The sequence below is a fragment of the Rana temporaria genome, chromosome 1 (assembly GCF_905171775.1).
Source record: "Rana temporaria chromosome 1, aRanTem1.1, whole genome shotgun sequence".
NCBI classification, from domain to species: Eukaryota; Metazoa; Chordata; class Amphibia; order Anura; family Ranidae; genus Rana; species Rana temporaria.
The window spans coordinates 406,523,393-406,546,011 of NC_053489.1; the positions used below are offsets into that span (position 1 = coordinate 406,523,393).

A 22,619-nucleotide genomic window follows, 5' to 3' on the forward strand; every position below is an offset into this window, starting at 1 on the left:
TTTTTGGTAAAAAAAAATCGCAATAAGCGTTTATCGATTGGTTTGCGCAAAATTTATAGCGTTTACAATATAGGGGATAGTTTTATTGCATTTTTATAAAAAAACATTTTTTACTACTAATGGCGGCGATCAGCGATTTTTTTCGTGACTGCGACATTATGGCGGACACTTCGGACAACTTTGACACATTTTTGGGACCATTGTAATTTTCACAGCAAAAAATGCATTTAAATTGCATTGTTTATTGTGAAAATGACAGTTGCAGTTTGGGAGTTAAACACAGGGGGCGCTGTAGGATTTAGTGTTCACCTAGTGTGTGTTTACAACTGTAGGGGGGTGTGGCTGTAGGACTGACGTCATCGATCGAGTCTCCCTATAAAAGGGATGACTCGATCGATGCAGCGCCACAGTGAAGCACGGTTTACATACGGCTCTCCCCGTTCTTCAGCTCCGGGGAGCGATCGCGACGGAGCGGCTATAAACGAATAGCCGCGCCGTCGTCCCGGATCGCTCCCTGAGGGAATCCGACCGCCGCATGTAGCAGGGGGGGGGGTCCCGATCGGACCCCCGACCCGCGGAAAGGCAGGGACGTACAGGTACGCCAATGTGCCTGTACGTGCCATTCTGCCGACGTATATCTACATGCGCGGTCGGGAAGCGGTTAATATCTTTATAAATGATATTGGGTCTGAGATCAAAAGTAACATTTCTGTCTTTGCAGATGACACCACACTATGCAGTGGAATAAGGTCTTTACAGGATGTCTCCAATTTACAAGCCGACCTCAATGCTGTCTTATTGGGCGACTATGTGGCAGATGAGGTTTAATGTTGATAAATGTAAAGTTATGCACTTGGGGGCTAAGAATATGCATGCATCATACATGCTAGGGGGAGTACAACTGGGGGGATCTGTAGTGGAGAAGGATCTTGGGGTTTTGGTAGATCATAAGCTCAATAATGGCATGCAATGCCAAGCTGCGGTTTCCAAAGCGAGCAAAGTCCTTTCTTGTATTAAGAGAGGTATGGACTCCAGAGAGAGAGATATAATTTTGCCCCTGTACAAATCATTAGTAAAACCTCATCTGCAGTTCAGTTTTGGGCCCCAGTTCTCAAAAAGGATATCAGGGAACTGGAGAAAGTGCAGAGAAGGGCAACCAAACTAATAAGAGAAATGGAGGAGCTCAGCTATGAGAAAAGATTAGAAGAACTAAATGTATTTACTCTTGAGAAGAGGAGAATAAGGGGGGATATGATCAACATGTACAAATATATAAGAGCTACAATTTTTTCCCCTGCTGTAGCAAATTGGATCATGCTCTGCTGTTTTTTTTTTTTGCCTTCCTCTGGATCAAGTGTGGGTATGGAGTTGGGTGTATGGGATTGTATTGTGTTTTTTATTTTGTTTGTTTATTTTTATTTACCTGACTAACTATGTAAATATGTCTGGACCTTCGCTCACTGCTTTGTTCTCCAACTGCACCCATACGCCACATTAAGGTAACTCAATATACCGATCCCAAAAAAAAAAATCAGCGGCTCCTGCGGGGGTAGCGCTACATATTGATGAGTGAGCGAGACGCATTCTCTGAAATCTTGTGCCAGTCTCCCAAGTCTATGGATTCCTCCAGATCCTCTTCCTATTGAATCATGTAGTTAAATTTTGTCTACATACTCATCAAAATCGGATATATGACTGCTACGTGGCCTCTAATTTTACCATAGTGGCTACATAAATATTCCATGGGAGTCAATCTGACTAAGTCACCCTTATGGGCCAAAGTTTGCACAAAGTGATGGTTCTGGAAATATCTATAGTATTCTGTAGGGGCAATTGGTATTTATCAATCATGGACTGTTTGGATAGTATACCCTTATGCCTCGTACAGACGAGCAAACATGTACGATGAAACCGGTCCGCCGGACCGTTTTCACCGTACATGTCTGCCTGGGGATTTCTGTATGGTGGCTGTACTCACCATCATACAGAAATCCGTGCGTAAACAATACGCGGGGCGTGGCCACGCCGATGACGCGGCGACGTGGGCGGCCCTGCCAGTTCAATGCTTCCACGCATGCGTCAAAGTCATTCGACGCATGCGAGGGATGGCGGGCGCTCGGACATGTACGGTAGGTCTGTACAGAAGACCGAAAAAGGCCCGGCGGGCAAATGTACGCTGGAATCCTGTCCGCTCGGGCCTACACACGACCGAACATGTCTGCTGAAACTGGTCCGCGGACCAGTTTCAGCAGACATGTTCGGTCGTGTGTACGGGGCCTTACTGTCGTAAAGGTCAGCTATACGCAGTAGTCCCTTATTAGTCCACCAAGAAAATGCAAGGGGGTCGAGGCCTGGGGTAAATGCTCTGTTGTTCAATAGTGGTGCCAATGGAGTATGGGGCGATTTAAAATGATGTGTTCTCGAGAGCCTATCCCATATCTCTAGCGAGAAGGATAGTGTAGGACAGAGTATTGTCGGTCTCTCTGTACTAGGGGGCCACATTAGGTGAGAAATTGAGTGCGGACGACATGCATAGGATTCCATACCCATCCATATTGCTGGCGGTAGCTGGGAATAAAACCTAGAGAGGTGGGCCACCTGGGCTGCATAGATATATTTCTGCAGGTCAGGCAAGCCAAGTCCCCCCCCCTCCGTTTTGGGGTGTACATTGTACTTTTATTCACCCTAGGCCTCTTGTCCCCCCAAATAAATTGAAGGATTTTCCTTTGGAACATTTGGAGGTCGTGTCTAGCCAATGCTACAGGTATAGTGCGAAAAAAAATAAAGAAGCCTCGGTAGAACGTTCATTTTTATCGAGTGGAGTCTGCCGAAACCACGATGGGGGATGAACCTGCCATTTAGCCAAGTCATCAGTTAATCGTTTAAAAAGGCCAGGGTAGTTTCGCTTGTATAGCGTATGAATAGATAGGGTCAAATGTATGCCTAAATACGGAAGAGTCTCAGGCTCCAATTTAAACTGATAAGACTGCTCCAGCGTTCTCTGAGTAGAGGCTGGCAGCGAAAGATTCAGTTCCTTAGATTTGTCATGGTTTACGTATAACCTTGAAATGTCAGAGAATGATTGTAGAACGGCATGTAAGTTAGGGAGGGAGGTGATCGGTGAAGTCAGGGTCAGCAGTAAATCGTCGGCAAAAAGTAGACATTTGTGTTCATAATCCCCACAGACGATCCCCCGGATATCCCGACTCACGCAAATTTTAATAGCTAGCGGCTCTATTGCCAGAGCAAATAGTAGCGGTGACAGCAGGCATATTGTAAAAGAAGGAGAGATGCGCCCATCTAAGTGCAGCAAGCATAAAATTTAATAAGGCATAACATAAAACAAACAGCCAAGTGACTACTCACAAGCATCACAAGTTGGAAGGGCATGTAGATAATGGTGGCTGACCCGATGTCACTGAGGTGGTCAGCAGTTCATAAGTCTCAATCCGCTAGCACAGGAGCGTGGGGGTGCTGGATGTCACAAGAGCGATGGGGATCCCAACGGTCCAGTACCTCAGAAGCCTTGACAAGCCACGGGAGAGCAGGGAACCAGGAAGCGCTGATAGAAACGGCTTGCGTGTCAGCGTGGAGCGCAGCGTGCCGTCGTCACACCGGAAATGACGTGGGGAGCCGGGCCAGCCAATGGGATGACGCGTTTTACAGCTCCGCTGTTTCCTCAGATCCCTGTCTAATGCCTCGTCTGACAGGCAGTGATTGGGAAGAGTAGCCTCGGATCATCAATGAGGCCGACGGTGTGTCGTACAGTGTATGAAGGAGAGTCGGAAAGCGCTTGCCAAATACAAAATGGCCCAGTACTTCAAACAAGTAGTCCCAAGAGATGGAGTCGAACGCTTTCTGAACATCTAATGAGAGCAACATCCCGCCTCTGGGGCCCTTTCCGCCCCAGTCTGATTGCACCGCAGAGATCAAATTTATTACCCTACGGGTTTGATCCAATGCCTGTCTATATGGGACAAAACCCACCTGGTCAGGATGAATGTATCTTGGGAGGAAAGTATTCAGTCGCAGTGCCAAGATTTTTAGGTCAGTGTTAATTGGAAAAAGTTTTTAAGGTAAATTCTTAACACTTTTTTCCTGCTTACCTGATCCAGGCCGCAGGTTTGATGAAAATCAGACAAAACCAATTTTCATCCATCATGGCGGGTATTGTGTGCCAACCTTCAGGGATATGGGTTCCTACTTAAAGGATGCCTCTTCCCTGGGCCTTGTAAAAGACTCTGCCAGGACTTTTAGAGTTTGTAAAAAAGCGAAAGTGCTGGAACCTAGAGCGCAGTCCTCCAAAGAGAGACATTACAGGCGACACCTTGTGCGCGAGGCTAGGATGCCATCCAATTGTGGCGTAATTATTTAAGTGTCTTGGCTAGCCCAGAAGTATAGCTCTTTTGCCCCAGGGGCCTCTATGGCAGAGCTTCCTTAGCACTATCCTCATCGTGTCCAATCTGAGGTACTTCATGTATGGGAGGGGTTATATGGAGGGGAACTTATTCTCATTGGTTGTGCCAGTGGTCAATCACCTCTGGTGACCATACAACCCACTATGTAATGACTAAGCTCTGTGTCCCGTGGTGTACGATAAAGAAATTGTGTTTTTTTCAAAATTGTCGTTTTTTTTTGTTTATAGCACAAAAAATAAAAACTGCAGAGGAGATCAAGTACCAACAAAAGAAAGCTCTATTTGTGGGAAAAAAACCACATCAATTTTGTTTGGGTACAACATCGCACGACCGCGTAATTGTCAGTTAAAGCGACGCAGTTCCGTATCGGAAAAAATGGCCTGGTCATTGAGCGGCCAAATCTTCTGGGGCTGAAGCAGTTAAGGTGTGTTTCCTTGGTTGCTGACCCGGCTTACTCCTGACCTGATCTCAGATCCTGTTACCTGACCGACTCCTTCCTGACTTTGGCTCCGTTCTTGATTCTGTACCTCGCTGCGCTCATGTCGATGACCCTGGCTATCCTGCGACCACGCTTCTGCCTGCTGACCCTGGCTTTCTGACTCATCCGAGTGCCTGCCCAGCTGTCTGGAATCACAGTCCTGCAACCTGCTGTAAGTTCCAGCTGCAAACCTGCCAGGAGCTCAACCCTGCCATTCGTCCCAGTCCTGTTGTACAAGCAAAGTGCTCTCTTAACCTCAGCTGAACTACGGTGCATGGTTACTGCTCCGATCTAACGGTTCTTCTGTCTTCTCGGAATCGCATCTCCTGCTGCAAGTTTCTGGGCCTACACCTACAGACACTCGTGTTCCTCCTGTCCCTCAGCTCCCTCTGTTGGAGATACAAGATAGGCCGACCTCGTCATTTCAGTCTCCCTTCAGGTGCGTGACAGTGGCCGGTGATCAAGACCAAGGAGCCAGCTGCTTGGTGAGTTCTGGGGACAGCACATTGCTGGATTCAAGGTGAATATAGTTCCGCTTTAACCCTTTCACTACCAGAGCCCTTTTTTTTTGCACATACATGATTTTAAGCCTGAAGATTACATACATCCCTCAATATGATATATTTTCTGAAAGCAGACATCCTAGAGAATAAAATAGCGGTAGTTCCAATTTTTTAAGTCACACGATAAGTTAATTTTAGGGCACACAAACACAATAAATTACCCATTTTTTGGGCAAAATATAAAAGATGGGATTGCACAGAGTAAATAGATGCCCAATATGTCAAACCTTAAATTTGCATGCACCTGTGAAATTATGACAAACTTCAGTACCCTATATTTTCCATAGGCAACACTTTAAAGGCCCCCTATAGGTCATCAGTTTAGTTGTACAGATGAGGACCGGTGCTAAAAATATTGCTCTCACTCCCACACTCTCATGTGTATTGCAGTCAGCGTTTTTCATGCATGTCAATGTAAACGCATTTGTGTCTGGGCGCCCCCATGCTGGGAATCCATGCGTCCGACGCCTTCCATATAGATTAGAGGGCCAGATGCATGGATAGTTGGGGGTGCCTGTGCGCCCCTAATGGATGTCCATGCCTCAGCTGGTTAGGGTTGTTTTAGTGGCAAAAGGGGGACCTTCTTAATATTACCTGGTGCTATGTAATTATGCAAAAAAAACATGCAGTTTTAACCACTTCAGCTTCGAAAGGTTTTAGCCACTTCTCGATCAGGAATTTTTTTTTACGATACGGCACTGCTTTTTTCCCCCCACAAATAGAGTTTTATTTTGGTGGTATTTGATCGTCTATGCGCTTTTTCGTTTTTGCATTATAAACAAAAAAAGACTGACAATTTTAAAACTCAAATTTCTTCAAACATTTAGGCCAATATGTATTCTTCTACAAATTTTTGGTAAAAGAAATAAAACAATAAGCGTATTTTGATTGGTTTGCGCAAAAGTTATAGCATCTACAAAATAGGGGATAGATTTAGGGCCTTTTTACTTGTTTTATTGTTTTTACTTGTAATGGCGGCGATCTGCAATTTTTAGCGCCACTGCGACATTGCGGCGAACAAATCTGACCCTAAGTAACACTTTTTGGTGACCGGTGACACCAATACAGTGCTATAAAAATGCACTGATTACTGTATAAATGACACTGGCAGGGATGGGGTTAACATTAGGGGCGATCAAAGGGTTAAATGTTCCCTAGGAAGGTGCTTACTAACTCTGTGGGGCAGTGTCACACTGAGTGCCAGTTCACACCACATGCAGTCCAGTGTGTTTTTTTTTTTATGCATCAAAAACGCATGGAAAGAAATTGGTTATTTGGTTTTCAATGGCATAGTTCACACCAGTGCTTGCAGTTCCAGAAAAAATAAAGTAGAGCATTTTTTCTGCACTGGACTGTACTGGAACGCTGTAAAAAGCATCAAAAATGCACTGGAATGCACATAAATTCACCAAATCGCACTGGAACACACATATCATTATTGAAGGTTTACGGCTTGTTCTCACCAGAAAAACGCACTTTAGATCTGTTCTGGATACGTTTCTGCGTGCGCATTTTTGACATGTTCCAGTGCGTTTTTGATGTGTTTCCAGATGCATTCCAGGTCTTTTACTTAATTTTTCCTGTTTTTTTCTCTGCAGGAAGAATGCAACATATTCTACTTTTTTTTCTGGAACATGAAAGCCCCGGAACTGACTGAATTGGTGTGCACTATGCCATTGGAAACTATATAACCTACTTCCCATGCATTTTTGATGCAGAAAACACACTGGACTGTGTGGTGGGAAATGGCCCTTAAGCCCTGTACACACGACTGGGAATCCCGTCAGGAAAAGAAAATGTTGGTTTTCCCGACGGGATTCCTGGCAAGCTTGCCCTGAAAAGCTGTGGATACACACAGCCACACAAAAACCCGCCGTTCTTTTGAATGGCAAGAACACAGTGACGTCATCGACTACGACGAGCCGGTGTCTCGTCACATTCGGTTCTGCCGCCGCCATCTTGCTACACCCCACACTAACGTGTTATGCTACCGCTCGGGTTGCCACCTCATCCCTTTAAAACAGAACACATATGAATTACACGGGTTCTGAGGCTAATTTAATTTAGATAAGGCTCCACTTGAGTTCAATTACCACCTTAATCAGCCACAGAACCTGTGTAATTCATATGTGTTCTGTTTTAAAGGGATGAGGTGGCAACCCTAGCTACTGCACATATGTCGAAGTGTTATCAAGCATGCACGGTTTTTCTCCCCTGCAGGTAAGCATACAGACGACCGATTTTCTCGACGGGAAAATAGAGAGCAGGTTCTCTATTTTTTCCTGTTGGGAAAACTGCTAGGGAGCAGACACACGGCCGGGATTACCAGCCAAAAGCTCTCCTGGCAGTTTTCCTGACAGGAAAATCGGTCGTGTGTACAAGGCTTAAGAAAAAAGAGGGGGGAAAATGCACTAGACTGCATCAAAAACACTAAAAACACGCATGCAGAAAAGCATCTGGAACGGACTGTGTTTCTATGGTGCGAACTGGCCCTGAAGGAAAAGAGAGATCCGTGAATCAGCTTAGCTGAATCACAAGATCTCCTTCCCTTCCTGACAGAGCCACCGTTTGCCTTGTTTACACAGGGAGACAGCTGATCCATCTCTCCTGTGAACGATCGAAGGGTCGCAGCGACCATTGCAGCCACCGGACCCACTGATTGTCTCCCGCTGTGTCCAATCACAGCAGGAGCGGCGCTCCGGCGGCACACACGCACGCCCAAAACCACATGCCTGTATGTGATATTGTGCAGCTGGGCCGGCCTGCCGCAGTATATATGCAGTAGGTGGTCCAGAACTGGTTAATAAGCGGACCTTTCTTTTAGATAAAAGGTACATTTAGGGTTGCCACCTGTCTGGGATTCACCCGGACAAGTTCAGGTTTTGAATCATGTGTCCAGGTTTCAGTCAACCAGAAACCCAGACACCTTTTTTAGACAGGAATGTAGCTTGCAACAGGGCTTGACAGGAGGGTAAGGGGGCACTATTATTCTGTTCGGAGTGCCCAAAGGTGTCCCAGGTCTGTTACAATCCTATAGTGTATATTAACAGGGCTCAAATCCTGCGGGAACGTGTGGGAACGGAGTTCCTGCACTTTTTTCTCAGCAGGAACGCAGTTCCCTTTGCAGGACTAGAGCAGCCGAGAGCAGCCAAACCACCCGAGCCAATCCTTCACTAAGCGGCGATGCCCAGCTCGAGTCACTGTCAGGGGCAGGCGAACCTTAGTAATCGTTTATGTTACTGGCCGCTTCCTGTATATGGATTCATCGAGTAGTGAGGTCTGCCGCGAGTTATCACGGGATTTAGAAAGAACTTGCTTAAAGAAAAACATGCGGTTTAGTAATTATGCATATGAGCGTATCATTTTTATTTTTTTTGGTGGGGGAGTGGATCTTGGGTGGGAGTTCCCACACTTTTTTCCCCAGGACTTGACCCCTGTATATTAACCACTTCCCTACAGGGCACTTACACCCCCTTCCTGCCCAAGCCATTTTTTAGTTTTCAGTGCTGTCACACTTTGAATGACAATTACGCGGTCATGATACACTGTACCCAAATACATTTTTTATCATTTTCTTCACACAAATAGAGCTTTTTTTGGTGGGCATTTACAAAAAAAATGGGCAAAAATTTTGAAAAAAAAAGTTTTTTTACTTAGTTACAAAATTTATTGACAGAAACTAAGTAATTTTTCACCTTCACTGGTGGGCAATGATGAGGTGGCAGTTATAGGCACTGATGAGGCAGCACTTATGGGCACTGATGAGGAGGCACTAATATGTGGCACTTATGGGCACTGATAGGCAGCACTGATGGGCACTGTAAGGTGGTACTGATAGGCAGCACTGGTGGGCACTGATAGGCGGCACGGTTAGGCGGTACTGTTGGGCATTGATGGGTGGCCTGATGGGCGACACTGATGGGCATTGATTGACAGCATTGATGGGCAGCACTAATAGGCATCTCTGAAAGCCAGCACTGACTGGCATCACTAAAGGGCCCTGATTGCTGCCACTGGTGGGCACTGATTGGTTACACTATATTGCTATACTGTAATCAGGGCACTCTTTACAGAGATTGGGTTCGCCCCATGTCCTATCAACAAGATGCGGTCACGCTGCACGACGTCCCAGAACGAGAGCTGCCCGCCGTCATTTGACGGTAGGCGGGCGGCAACTAGTTAAACGAAAAATTGCTGTGCGCCACTAAAGTGTTTTGTTTGGCTTGAAGAAAAAGTGTCAATCCTAGGTCCATTAGATGCCAGCTTGTGTAACAGTAAGCTATGACAATTGTTATTTACAACAAGATACTTTATCTGTAACATAACAAGTGAAAACCATTCCTATCCCTCCCTTGAAATAAATAGGTAAGCATGCAGTGATCGTTTGATGTGTGAGCTAAGTGTCAAAGAATGCCTCCGTGACGCCAACGTGACGTCACGCCATGGCACAGGACACTCCAGTAACCAAGGCGCCCTAGCGTCACGCCCAATGACGCCACAGCCGGAAGTTCGTGTAAGATGGTCACAGGAAGCAGGAAGTAGGGAGCGAAACCTGGAGTAAATGGCTAGAAGACCGGAAGAATAAGCAGTAATAGAAAAAAAGTTGTAAACAAACAAAAAAATCCCGGTAGAGTGTGTCGATGAGCGGAGGGCCATGTTAACGGGGGTTTAGGCTGGCGGCCCAGGCGGAAGAGTTCGTTGTGAGGGGGAACCTCGACGCTACCGTCCCGGAAGTCAGAGACGGCATCTGTGGTAAGAAAATTGGGGAAGCAGCTGTCCTGACGGGGCAGGGGGTTACAATAGCTGTGTGTGTGATGGCAGGCTGGGGCTTGTGGTGCCATTACATGTCTGAGCTACTCTTTTCCCCAAGCAATGGAAGAGGTAGTGGTGAGGATGTGGCAGGGCGCTGCTCTGCCTATAAACTGTATGTACAGACTTCACATGTCACTCTATGGTGTGCTTTACATGACAGGGCCAGAAAGTATATAGGAATCCAACCAATAACATGACATAATGAACACGTTCATGTCATTTCAAAAGTCTTTTTAATCCACATCGATCATTTATAGAGTATTTGGTGATCCTGCCTTGAAGGGCCTTGTTTAGAGTGGATATAAACCAGTGGTAGGCAACCTGGAGGCCCTCCAGCTGTTGCAGAACTACAAGTCCCATCATGCCTCTGGGAGTAATTGTAACTGCCAGCCTTGCAATGACTGATGGGAAATGTAGTTCCACAACAGCTGGAGGGCCCCAGGTTTGCCTACCCCTGATAAACCCTCACATATACCCAGTGAAGTGAAGTGAACAGTAAGGATGAGCTCTGGCGTGTTCGCATAGAACACGTGCATAGCCCGCCAGGAAGTGTGCACGGCGCTGCGCTAATCAAAGCCAGGGAGACATTGTCCCGATGCTCGGCTTCAGGGATCGTGAAATGTCTCCCTGCCTGTTATTAGCGCAGCGCCGTGCACACTTCCTGGCGGGCTCTGCACGTGTTCTATGCGAACACGCCAGAGCTCATCCTTAGTGAACAGCCTCAGATGATACACAGGGATGAAACAAATCTTCCTACATATGTTTTAAATTTAGGGGTTGACAAATTTGCTTGGAATCTAGGAGCCAGGTAAAAAAGTTAGGAGCCAGAAAACGCACCCCGTCCCGACGAGCTTGCGCGCAGAAGCGAACGCATACGCATATGTAAACGGTGTTCAAACCACACATGTGAGGTATCGCCGCGATTGGTAGAGCGAGAGCAATAATTCTAGCTCTAGACCTCCTCTGTAACTCAAAACATGCAACCTGTAGATTTTTTTTAACCGTCGCCTATGAAGATTTTAAAGGGTAAAAGTTTGTCGGCATTCCACGAGCGGACGCAATTTTGAAGCGTGACATGTTGGGTATGAATTTACTCGGCGTAACATTATCTTTCATAATATAAAAAAAAATGGGGATAACTTTACTGTCTTATTTTTTAATTAAAAAAAGTGTAATTTTTTCACAAAAAAAGTGCGCTTGTAAGACCGCTGCGCAAATACGGTGTGACAGAAAGTATTGCAACGATCGCCATTTTATTCTCTAGGGTGTTAGGATAAAAATATATATATATAATGTTTGGGGGTTCTAATTAGAGGGAAGAAGATGGCAGTGAAAATAGTGAAAAACAACATTAGAATTGCGGTTTAACTTGTAATGCTTAACTTGTAATACCAACGGCCACCACCAGGTGGCGCCAGCTTACACATCTGGTGGTAATAACTTGTAATACCAACGGCTCACCACCAGATGGCCCCAGCTCAAAAAAAAAAAAAAATTTTTTTTTTTTTTTTTTTTTTGCCCCCCTTCCAATTCAAGTCGCCAGGACCCTATTTCTAGTCGCCATGGCGACCTGGCGCCCGGGATTTGTCGAGCCCTGTTTTAAATGTATATCTGCTGTCTTCACCTATATATACTGTTTAGAAAGTGCACGTCCTGTTATAATTTTGTCTTCCCGATTCACCTGTGTGTGTGTGTGTGTGTGTGTGTATCCTTGCCATACACTGTGAGACAGTCGATTGGAGGAAAGACACAGACCCCTCTCCACATAGGTAGAAAGTTGCAGAGCTGTACTGTGAATAGACCAGCTCTCTGCTAATCTATTTATAGCACCCACCCTGACACACATTTCAGGCTGGTTTTACCACAATGGACATAAAACTTGTCAGAAGTTATCATGCTGATAACAGAAGAATAGAGCAGGAGAAAGCCACGGGACTAAGGGCTTTAAAAAGAGAAACAAAAACACTGCAGATATATGTGCCCAGCTCTAAATTCATGAATAGGGTTTACATCCACTTTAAGGCTAGGTTTTCACTAGTGCTACTTGTCATGCGACTTGGGACAGCAAAGTCGCATTGCAAGTTGTACCCCCAGGATTTCTAATGAGTACCGTTCATATCTGTGCGACTTCAAGTTGTCCCTACACTACTTTGGTCCCACTTTGATGCAACTTGAGGTTCATAGACCTCAAGAATACACAGCCATTATTTCAAGTCTCATCAAAATCGCGGGACGTTCAGATCGCAATGTGGAAACCTAGCCTAATTCAAGTCTTTAGGCTGCCTCGTAAATGGATCCCCCCCCTTCCCGCCAGAGCTCCACCTTTTTTGCACTTGGGTAGATGCGGGCACATCTGCACGTGCACTGTAGAAATGCTGAGCAGAGAAGGGATTCGGCTTTCCTTTTAGTGGTTGTGATGGGGTGTGGGTGGGACAGAACACAAGCATAGAACAGGAGTGATCACAAGGCTCTTTATTGAAAGGTTGGGGCTGGCAAAAAGTGAGCAAGGGTAGGGCTCCGAGCAAACTAGCACAACAAGGGTCCACAGTGGAAGGCGGTAGTCTGGGCACCCAGCAAGGGTGGACAGGGGGGTCTGATGCAGCAGGGGTCACGTCCTTGGTACAATGCAGCGATTCAGGCACACAGCAGAGCTGAGACTGTCAATCACATGCTGTGTGCTGAAGATTTGTCCACTGTCACTTTTTTTTTCTCTTGGTGTCAGGAAAACGTGAACACACTTTACAGGTATATGCTTTGTTCAAATTTTATGTCTGAGCTTTACAACCACTTTAAAGCGGAGCTCCACCCAAAAGGGGAAGTTCTGCATGTTTGCACCTTTCACTGCCACATTTGGCACTTTTTGGGGAGGGCAGTTACCTTGACAGGTACCCGCTCCCACTTCTGGGTAAGATCGTCGTGGCAATCTCCAAGTATTTACCCAATACGGAACCCTACGGACTAAGACTGAGATGCCATTAAAGTTCATGTAAAGGCAGGTGTCCCAATACTTTTGACAATATAGTATACCTGCTTGTTCACAATCTTCTTTAGAATGTACACTGAGATGCGCAGCAGTGGTGTCATCACTTGCCAGCCAATCAGTGCAGCCGAAACCCAGCACCTGAAAAAAACATAAGATGCTGGCAAAGGACTTTTTACCTTCAGTTCTGTTTTTGCACGCATTATCCAAGCATAGACTATTGTCACCATTGGGAAACCTTCCCCGTATGGCGTGTTTACACCGCAACCCCAGTGTTATTTTTTTTTTTTAATCTTTTGCCATTATTATTATTTTATTTCTATGCTTGGCATGTAAATGCATTTGTGGTGGATTGAAGCATTTTCTTGTGTATGCTTTTGTACTGCGTTTAAAAACACAGTTGGCTGCATGCAGTGTAAACGAGCCCCTAGAAAGGCCACAAAGCCATCACTGGAGTACATTATGACAGGAAGTGGAGATTAGCAATACTGTCTTGCCGGGAAAAAAGGTGAGAAATCTAGCACTTCATTTAAAGAAGTCGATTGTTTATGATACAATGTGATTTGGAAAGCTAATCGTCCCTCAGAGTTCTTTTTTTTGGCAGGTTTCCTAGTGGTGACAACAGTGGACCATACCTGTGTAATAAGTATGTGTTGAAACAGCCGTTTTTATTCCCTATGTAGTCCATATGACAGGGTGACCGCGCAGGTGCACAAGTGGGAGACGGGACAGAGATTTCATCCTATAGCAGGGTTCAGTGCCTGAACAAGGACCTTCATAATAGGATACCAGTTATTGGTTTCAAAAGTCTGAAAACAACTTTTAAAATTTAAATGACATTACTATGTTAATAATAAGTTCACCTTTAAGGCAGGGTTTGACAAATTTGCTTGTAATCTAGGAGCCAGAAAACGCACCCGTCCCACCGAGCTCGCGCACAGAAGCGAACGCATTCGTGAGTAGCGCCTGCATATGTAAACGGTATTCAAACCACACATGTGAGGTATCGCCGCAATCGATAGAGCGAGAGCAATAATTCTAGCCCTAGACCTCCTCTGTAACTCAAAACATGCAACCTGTAGATTTTTTTAAACGTCGCCTATGGAGATTTTAAAGGGTAAAAATTTGTCGCTATTCCACGAGCGGACGCAATTTTGAAGCGTGACATGTTGGGTATCAATTTACTCGGCGTAACATTATCTTCCACAACATAAAAAAAATTGGGCTAACTTTACAGGTGTCTTATTTTTTAATAAAAAAAAAGTGTATTTTTTTAATTTAAAAAAGTGTATTTTTTTTTCCAAAAAAAGTGCGCTTGTAAGGCCACTGCGCAAATACGGTGTGACAAAGTATTGCAACGACCGCCGTTTTATTCTCTAGGGTGTTAGAATAAAAAATATACATAATGTTTGGGGGCTTTAATTAAAGGGAAGGAGATGGCAGTGAAAAACACATGAGAATTGCTGGATTGCTGTCTTACTTGTAATGCCAGCGGCCACCACAAGATCACAGAAGGAAGCTTAGGCCTGTAGAAGGGCGCAAAGCCGCGGGCCTCAATTACCAGCCAACGCGGGCCCGCCGCGATCGCGCGGTGGGGGTGCATGGAGACACAGGATTCTGTGTCTCCGTGCGCCCCCACCTCCCTGCGCCGGCCGGTAATTGAGGCCGCGGCTTTCTACAGGCTTAAGCTTCCCTGGGCGACAGGTCACTATTTCTTGTCGCAATTGCGACAGGGCGCCTGGATTTTGTCGAGCCCTGCTTTAAGATGTTCCCTCCGTACAGTACAGACTTTCCGTTAGAAAGCTGGAGGGAGAGTGTATGGATTATGAGTGCACTGATCAGTACGCTTGTAGTACATTGAGAATTAAAAGCTATGTCCTGAAGTGGCAGATGGGACTTGAAGTTTATTTATTGACAAATCCTTGTGAATGAATGACACGGCTGTGCAGGTTGAGCCCTACAAAACCACCCTGATTTTAAATGTGACAGCAAATGTTGGGAAGAAGAATCCCTACCTGCTGTCTGGCGGTTCAGGAGGTGAGGGAACGTGGTATATCCTAACTACAGCCGTAACATGTTCTGAAGGTGAGCTTAGCCTTTAGGCCTCATTTCCACTGGCGTTTTTACAGCCACTGTTGTTAGGCTTTTTTACAGCTTAAAAACGCCTGTCCATGTTTATTTTGTAAAAAAAAAAAAAAAAAAAAAAAAATTTTTTTTTGTGAGCTGCAGCTTTAAAAATGCCGCGGTCGCGTTTTTGAGCGTTTTTGAGCGTTTTTGCGCGTTTTTGAGCGTTTTTTAACGTCTGGCGTTTTTACAGCTCTACTCTGGAGCTTCAGAACGCCCTGGTCCCGCGTTTTTTTTACAGCTCAAAAACGTCAATGCCACTTGCAGCTCAAAAATGCCTATGTGGGAATGAAGCCATAGAATAACATGGACAGGCGTTTTTTAAGCTGTAAAAAACGCTCAGAAACGTGGCTGTAAAAACGCCAGTGGAAATGAGGCCTAAAAACTTCTTTGCGATTTTGGTGATAGGGTTTACAATTACTAGTGATAGGGTTTACAATTACTAGTTTGATGCCAGCCATCCATTGCATACAATTTCAGCACCAGCAGACAACAATGTTTGCCTGTGATGGGACTGGAAACAGCGGAAAACCCCATTGCTTTAACTGCTTCCCAAAACAGTTCAATTCAAGACAATGCAGTAAATGGTAACTGTCAGAGTTGCTTGTGCTTCTAACCGATCCTTGAAGCCATCAAGTGGCTGGTGTCATAACTGATCGTATGTGCAGCACCATGGCTACTACAGATTAAACTGAAGCTACAGTGAGGGAAAAAAAGTATTCAATCCCCTGCTGATTTTGTATGTTTGCCCACTAACAAAGAAATGATCTCTCTATAGTTTTAATGGTAGTTTTTTTTTTTTTAACAGCAAGAGACAGAATAACTTCAAAAATATCCAGATTTTTTTTTTTTTTCAAAAAAGTTATAAATTGATTTTTATTTTAATGTGTGAACTAAGTATTTGATCCCCTTGCAAAACATGACTTGATACTTTGTGGCAAAACTTTTGTTGGCAATCAGAGGTCAGACGTTTCTTGTAGTTGGCCACCAGGTTTGACGTCATCACTACATACAGTGTCCCGGAGTGAACGGGCTGTGTTAGCCGGCCGGCTACATATTTTCACATGCAAATTTTTATCTATTTATTGTAAGTGCGATTTTAAACATTCTTTTATATTAAATTGTTTTACTGGATTACGCTATGTCAGGCTTCTTTCCTTCCTCACTCTGGCTAATCACTATTGATCATCTGTGAGCGGTGGAAGATCTATCGGATACCCCAGGCTGGGTAGAAAGCCACACGCCAACAGACGATCTCTGGTTGGGATCTTCCCTTTCGGTAAGAGGCAGTTTGTTTGGAAGGTGGAGGATTTCCTTTCTATCTTTTCACTGTTCTATGGTTCCCTTTGGTTTGATGTCACCATTGTATCTGAAGAAGAGCAGTGTATTTTCAACCACCGAACTACCGTCTGATGCGCCCTTTGTTTGAAAATAAGACATTGATTGTTATTTTTTTTTTGATTGATTGACTTTTTTCATCTTTTTCACTGGAACTCATTGAAATATATTGCGAACAGGGTCACCCGTTCGTTCTAAGTGATTTCAATCTATCAATAGCACAATGTTCACAATTACATATGCTAGTTGAATTTTTATTATCACGTTATTTGCGCGGCTTATTTTTGCTTTATATTGGTTTTATTTGTGTGTGTCTCACATTTAAAGCTGCATGCATACATATTATTTGTTAAATTAACTTGACAGCGCAGTATTACCACATTTTTCACATTGAACACATCTCAGCAGGGATTTTGTCCCACTCCTCTTTGCACGTCCTCTCCAAGTGATTAAGGTTTTGAGGCTGACGTTTGGTAACTCAAACCTTTAGCTCCTTCAACCAGTATTCTACAAATTCCGGGGGCCAGGTCGCCGTTGCGCCTAGAATTATCGACCTTGCGCCTATGCTGAGGCATCCTGTGAGCCTCGGCCACGCACCCCCCCCACCCGCGACTGTGCGATCCCGCAGTGATGATACAAGCAGAGAGCACAGATAGGCTGCGGGCGCTCCGCCTCCGGCCGCCTCTCGCTCCGGGGATTGGGGAATTCCTCTGAGGGGGCGGTGCCACCTACGTCACTGCCACGGGGAGACACAGGAAAGGAGCTGGCCGGAGGCTGCAGAGTAAACACGGCAGTCACGTGATCACACAGAGCGCAAACAGCAGGTTATGGTAAGAGAAGCCAAAAAGACTATATTAATTTAAAACCATAATTTATAGGATTGTTGCACTTATGGTTTACACTATCACTACTGAGTTAGGGCACAGGCATATTGATATTGTTCACTTTGCAGCCACTGTGTCCATCAATTGTCACCACTGTGCCATGCCATCAAACGCAGCCACTGTGCCATCAATTGTCACCGCTGTGCCATGCCAAACGCGCAGCCACTGTGCCATCAATTGTCACCACTGCGCCATGCCATCAAACGCAGCCACTGTGCCATGCCATCAAACGCAGCCACTGTGCCATCAATTGTCACCACTGTGCCATGCCAAACGCAGCCACTGTGCCATCAATTGTCACCGCTGTGCCATGCCAAACGCAGCCACTGTGCCATCAATTGTCACCACTGTGCCATGCCATCAATTTTTATATTGAAAATAAAGCTTTGTCGTTAAAAAAAGAAAAACCTGGCTCCTAACTTTTTTAGCTGGCTTCTAGATTCCAAGCAAATTTGTCTAGCCCTGCCTTCAACATATTTTCTATGGAATTAAAGTCTGGAGACTGGCTAGGCCACTCCAGGAAATTAATGTGCTTCTTCTTGAGCCACTCCTTTGCTTCCTTGGCTGTGTGTTTTGGGTCATTGTCATGCTGCAATACTCATCCACGACCCGTTTTCAATGCCCTGGCTAAGGGATGGAGGTTATCGGTCAACCCAATATTTAACTGTACAAGTCCCTGTCCATTGTCCCTTGCATGTGGTGTCGTTGTCCTGCCCCTTAGCAGAAAAACACCCCTGAGCATAATGTTTCTATCTCCATGTTTGACAGTGGGGATGGTGTTCTTGTTGTCATTATTAGCATTCCTTCTCCAAACACAGCAAGTTGAGTTGATGCCAAAGAGCTTGATTTCGGTCTCCTCTGACCACAACACTTTCACCCAGTTCTCCTCTGAATCATTCAGATGTTAATTCGCAAACTTCAGACGGGCCTGTACCTGTTTCTTGAGCAGGGGGACCTTGCGGGCGCTGCAGGATTTCAGTCCTTTACGGCGTCGTGTGTTACCAATTGTTTTCTTGGTGACTAGGGTCCCAGCTGCCTTGGATCATTGATGAGATTCTCCGGTGTAGTTCTGGGCTGATTCCTCACCGTTCTCATGATCATTGAAACTCCACAAGGTGAGATCTTGCATGGAGCCCCAGACTGAGAGAGATTGTCAGTTATTTTGTGTTTCTTCCATTTGTGAATAATCACACTACCTGTTGTCACCCTCTCACCAAGCTGCTTGGCGATGGTCTTGTAGCTTATTCCAGCCTTGTGTAGATCTACAATCTTGTCCCTGACATCCTTGGACAGCTCTTTGGCCTTGGCGGAGAGATTGGAATCTGATTCATTGATTGCTTCTGTGGACATGTGTCTATTATACTGGTAACAAGCTGGGATTAGGGGCACTCCCTTTTAAGTGAGTGCCCCTAATCTTAGTTACCTGTATAGAAGACACATGGGAGCCAGAAATCTTGCAGATTGATAGGGGATCAAATACTTATTTCACTCATTAAAATGCAAATCAATTTATAACTTTACAAAAATACAACAGGGGATCAGATACTTTTTTCCCCCCTCACTGTAAGATGGCAGCCTCCTCTGCTTTCTTTCCTTAAAGTGGTTGTAAACCCACTTTTATTTACTTTTACCTACAGGTAAGCCTAAAACAAGGCTTACCTGTAGGTAAGGAGAATATCTCCTAAACCTGCACGGTTTAGGAGATATTCCCCTCTCAATGCGCCGCGGCGCATGCGCAGGGGGGATCTACGGCGAAAGGACCGGCAGTCGCCTGACCTTGCCGAGTTTTAAATCTCCCGCGCACGCGCGGGAGTGACGTCATCGCCGCTCCAGCCAATCACAGCGCTGGAGCGGCGATACCCGGAAGACACGCCAAGGCAAGATGAAATCTCGCTCGCCGTGGACCAGGTAAGTGCTACACACCTCGTTCCGAGGTAAGTATTTCATAATGAGCTAATATGCAGTGCATATTAGCTCATTATGACTTTTGCCTTGCAGGAGAAAAAAAAATAAAAAAAAATTGATGCAGGTTTACAACCGCTTTAAGGCTGAATTCATACCTATGTAGTTTTAGTGCTTTTTGCATTTTGCAGATTTGCACTACAGAACGTGTTCCATAGGAAACAATGTTAAATGGACTATAGTGTAAAACTGCATTGGTGTGAATCCAGCCTAAATGAGGATTGAGGCTGCTCTGTGCAATACCACTGCACAGAGCAGGCCAGGCCAGGCTTAGGCTGGGTTCACACCGCAGCACTCTTCGGCTCACAGTAGGAACCCGGTGCGTCCCCATTCACTGATTTCGGACCTAAAATGGACCAAAAGACACACATGACTCCTGTGGAATTCAGCTGCCGTGGAGATGTGTGAACTGTCTCATAGTTGCCAACATTTTTAAAACATTTCCAGGGACACTTTGCAGCACAGCTATTAATTAATTACCACACTCACTTCCCCGAAGCTCCACCCACTCCGCATAATCTTCGCCTGGCGAAGATTATGCGTAGTGGGTGGAGCTTCGGGGAAGTGAGTGTGGTAATTAATTAATAGCTGTGCTGCAAAGTGTCCCTGGACAAATGTTGGCAACTATGCTGTCTCAATAGAAAGCCGGTCACAATCTCCTGCTATGCCAATTGGATGCAGTAAAAACCGCATCCAATTTGGAACAGTGTGAACCCAGCCTCAATGTCACTTTTGTCACAGCGTAGATATAAATCAGAAACCCTGTCAGGTATTATTGCTGTCTGGTCCCCCATTGGGGAGATTTAGCCTCTCTATTTGTCTTGTTTACCATTAGCATCAAAAGTGAAAGTAAAAGAAAACCCCACATTTTGGGTTGACACCAAAGCATTAATGGAGGGGAAATCTTCCAATGGGAACACTAGTTCTGGAGACCTGGGTGGAATATCGGCAATGGATTCCCATAATTTGCAGGGTTTCTCTCACTTCCTGTTTTGACTATGGGATAGTAAGCGAAGGTAAATCTTCCCAACGGGACTGAGTTGGCAAAAAGCTGACAGGGATTATAACCCTCCCTTGATCTGTCCAAAATGGGGGGGGGGGGGGGAGTTTTGGGAATAGTTCTACTGGTAAACTGCAATATTTTACATTTTTATTTGTGTTTACATACCCTAGTACACTGGAATTTGTTTAACTCTGGCAGTCTGTGAAATGCTAGTGGCTTCCTGTGTCACCAACATTGGCATTGTATGTAGCCATTTCTCTAGTGCTGGCTGCACATCTGGCTTCCTGATGGGGACAATTGGCCTTGGTGGCACATTGGGGTTGATTTACTAAAACTAGAAAGTGTGAAATCTGGTGCAGCTGTGCATGTTGGCGCATTAGCTTCTAATTCCAGCTCGTTCAATTAAGCTTTGTCAAAAAAACTGGAAGCTGATTGGTTTCTTTGCAGAGCTGTGCCAGGTTTTGCACTCAGCAATTTTAGTAAATCAACCCCTTTGGCACAGCTACTAATAGTTTGCACCAGGTGACAAGGGGACAACGCAAGAGAATAGTTGGGAGACAGTTGGCACCCCATAACAGCAAGTACCTGAATAAGGACTTTGTGGAAGGTTCACTAGGTATAGTTTTAATGAACCCTGCAGATTTAAAACCATTAAAAAAACAACTGTTGGAGTGACCCTATCATATTAAAGTTCACAGGAGTGATTGGAGATTACCATATGGGTGGCTCTATGTACAAAAACATAGAATATCCAGGCTCAAACTTACCGACCAATCAGCAACCAACCAACATCACCTGTCTAACTGTGTGCGTTAAAAACAGAGGTTTTGTTGCACGCATTTGCAAATGCATGTGTAAGCTGCAGGCCCCGTCAAGGTTCTCTGTATACTGCAGTCCTAACTATTACATTGCATTTTAAAGCGGAGGTTCACCCATAGCTTACACATTTTCCCCTTAGCTTCCTGCTCGTTGTGTCTAGGGGAATCGGCTATTTGTTTTAAAATATGATCCATACTTGCCCGTTTACGAGATGCATCTTCTCCGTCGCTTCCGGGTATGGGTCTTCGGGAGCGGGCGTTCCTTCTTGATTGACAGTCTTCCGAGAGGCTTCCGACGGTCGCATCCATGTTTCTAATGCGATGTGTTCTGTTGATGTGTGATTCTATGCATTGCGTGCACTGTGTGTACTACTGTGTTTTATGCTTGTCTGCCCGCGCGGCCTTGTCCCTGTTTTACAAAACTTGACAGGTTTTTCTAATCTCTCTCCACTCCACTTAAGTTATACTTTAATGAATTTGATAAGTGTATGAGTTGGTTATTCATAAAACTCTGATATGGATGTTGTCAATGAATTGGCCTCACTTGGCTTTCCCTCTAGCAGGATACCCAGTTTTCTTTGCCTTCTATAGCACAGGTTTCAAAGCGGTCCTACTTTTACCCTATAGTTTATTTGTAAGGAAGGGGGGTACATGTAATTGTTAGATTGAGTCTGTCAATGGCCTAAAAAATCTCAATGACTGTGCTGCAGTAGAAGAGCTCTCTGCAGCTGCCTGTGTTTCCATCTTCCCTCCGTCCCTCTGTCCCAGCCCTACAGCCTCTGTCAGATTTCTCTGCTTTTGACAATACTGGAAGCGTGCCTGTGTTCCCTGCTGCTCTCTGTGGTTCTATCCTCTAACGCTGTGTTACCACGGGACACTGAAAAGACATTGGGGGGCAAACAATGGAGCCAAAGCGTGCAGCAGGGGACACATGCACCTGGCAGTCACAGAAGTGTTGAATGCTGAAGTGTCTGATATAGGGAAGGTTGATGATTATTGCAGAGTGATCATTTTGTTTCTTGCATAACTGCAGGTATGCAAAACCTTTTTTAAACCATTTGGATAGAGTAAGCAAGGGTTAAAACCCTGCAAGGTTTATTTTTGCCATCTTTGTCCCATTGGGGAGATTTCCCTTCACTCGTTGTCCCATAGTCAAATAGGAAGTGAGAAGAAAGTAATGCATTTAAGGGAATTCCTTGGGGACCCCCAGGTCATCGGAACTAGTGTCCTCATTGGAAT

The 22,619-nt window shown here is 45.2% G+C and overlaps 1 protein-coding gene across 3 annotated transcripts in view; it reads left to right on the forward strand.

Annotated features, from left to right (window-relative positions):
• Window positions 1-9,958: 9,958 nt before the first annotated feature.
• The window catches only part of SBNO2 (strawberry notch homolog 2), a 149,208-nt gene continuing 136,547 nt past the window's right edge, over window positions 9,959-22,619 (forward strand). For all 3 annotated transcript variants that reach the window (XM_040323911.1, XM_040323933.1, XM_040323919.1), the window contains exon 1: window positions 9,959-10,211. The gene's annotated coding sequence lies outside the window, so the exon portion shown is untranslated. The remainder of the gene's footprint in view (window positions 10,212-22,619) is intronic.